This window comes from Leucoraja erinacea, chromosome 30, assembly GCF_028641065.1.
Source record: "Leucoraja erinacea ecotype New England chromosome 30, Leri_hhj_1, whole genome shotgun sequence".
Classification (NCBI taxonomy): domain Eukaryota; kingdom Metazoa; phylum Chordata; class Chondrichthyes; order Rajiformes; family Rajidae; genus Leucoraja; species Leucoraja erinaceus.
This window is the reverse complement of record NC_073406.1, coordinates 9,124,336-9,126,663: the sequence shown is the minus strand read 5'-3', so window position 1 is coordinate 9,126,663 and position 2,328 is coordinate 9,124,336.

Below are 2,328 nucleotides of genomic sequence, written 5' to 3'. Positions count from 1 at the left end.
CCATTCCAATGTTAGCACATCTTTCCTCAGATATGAGGCTGAAAACATCTCACAATATTCTAAATGTGACCTGACCAGCGCCTTATAAAGCCTCAGCATTACATCCTTGCTTTTATATTCTAGTCCTCCTGAAATGAATGCTAACATTGAATTCACCTTCCTTACCACCGACTCAAACTGCAAATTAACCTTTTGTGAATCGTGCACCAGCATGCCCATGTCTCTATGTACCGCCAATTCCTAAATCCTCTCCCCATTTAGAAAAAGTCATCTATAACAGAAGTCTTATTAAACTGCATCATGACTTTCTTATACGCTAATCTGATATGAAAACACAAAGGCGTGAACATTAGGGAAAAAATCTGATTGATTTGTTGAAAGATAAAGCATGGAAACAGGCTCTTCGGCCCAACAAGTTCACGATGGACATCGGTCACCCGTTCAGACTCATTCTATGTTATCCCACTTTCTTATCCACTCTCTAAATACTTGGGGCAATTTACCGGGGCCAATTAATTTACAAGCCTGCATGTCTTTGGGATGTGGGAGGAAACCGGAGCACCCTGATGAAATCCATGCAGGGGAATGTGCAAATTCCCTACAGACAGTACCCGGGGTCATGATCTCGTGTGGTTTCAAGGTCAACGCCTCTGGCGTTGTCAGGCAGCAGCTCTACCAAATGCATGACTGAGCCATCCCAATAGGAAGGCCTCCCCCGCCTCCCAACACAAAATAAATTTGGCCAGGATCTGCCGAATGTTCATTGGATGGAACACAAAATGCACCACAATGTTGAGACTCACCAGTGACTCCTCCTGCTGTCCAGGAGATTCCTGATAAAAATCATTCCCATGTTCTGAAAGTTAAACACATTGTAGATTGGAGAGGGTCCAGAGGAAATCTAAAATAAATATCTTCTGACAAAGGGCCTCTGACCAGAAACATGAACTCTGCTTCTCTTCCCAGATACCACCCGACCAGCTTTTTCTGTTATTATCCTCCTGTTCTATTCTTCTCTGAAACCATTTTTTTTTCTATTTTCATACCAAATTTGGAATTGTAAAGTGTTAAATTAGTCGGCATCTACCCTGTAAATTACCATTCGGTGCAGTAAACCATATGTACTCGCATACACCGTTTCGTCTACCCCAGGTTCTATATTTACATAGAATACAGATTCCTAATCCAAGCACAAAATTCTGATCCAGTTTAAGACAATAACATGGCAATTTTCATTGAGACAGCCTACAAGCAACGCTTGTTTTGAGTGTTTCCTGTTGAACCACAGTTATGTGGCTGGGAAATTTGCCAAAGATTGAAGAAAAAAAAAAAAAGACTCTGGAGACTGAATAACTTGCTCAATGCCTGATTGAGTATCTAGCTAGAAGAAAAGCTGACAAGAAGGCAGTCACACAAACTCCATTCAACAGCAAGAATCTCTTGGCCAGGAAGAAAGTATACAGAATCTTTTAAAATTACAAGCAGAACCAATGAGCTGCGAAGACAGTTCCAGCAGTATGCTATAGAAAGCAATCATTCCTCTGCCAGTCAGAGTCCAATGTGAAACCAATTTCAAGTGCGTCATTATCATTCCCCTCCCATTCAAGAAATTACAACACAAAAGAACTGAGCCATACTGGATTTTTAACTCGAGCTAATCTCAATTCTCCCCGGTTCCATATCCTAAATAACTTTTAAAGAATTTTGGTAATTGGAAAAGTGCAGTTTATCCAGAAAAATGCTGTAAACCTCTCGTTCATTGGGACTTCAAGTAAATGTGGGAGATTCACGATTCCAAACTCCATGAATGTCATTTTTGTTTGTACCCAAATATGCAAGGTCCTGTTGGGTTGGCTCCATTTGAACCAGATTCAGAATCCACTTTGACAACAAAATGCATGCCCAATACTGGCAGTTTGGCTTCATTCACCCGTTTGCTGGATTTGTCCAGTTTTCTCTGGCTGCAGAAAGTTCCCCTTCTAGTCTGAATTGCTCCTGATCCGTATAAAGGTAATGATTATCCCGATTTCTTTTTGGGTCTAAACCAAGATTTCAGACCTAGTTACAGATTGAACGTAACTTTAAAAAAAATAACAGATAATAGCTAATATTGGTGGTAAACTCTACAGATATTTCTACTGAGCCTCAAGTTCAACTGCTTCTTCAGCTGGAAGGAATCAGCATTGAACATAAATAGCTGTTATAGATATAAAAATGCCTTACAATGAAAGTCTTGAACACATTGATAGTCTCTAACTCTCTTGATCTTCCATTTTACATGCCAGGTTTACTTTAAAGCACCTCTGATTAAAGACTTATCACCAATCA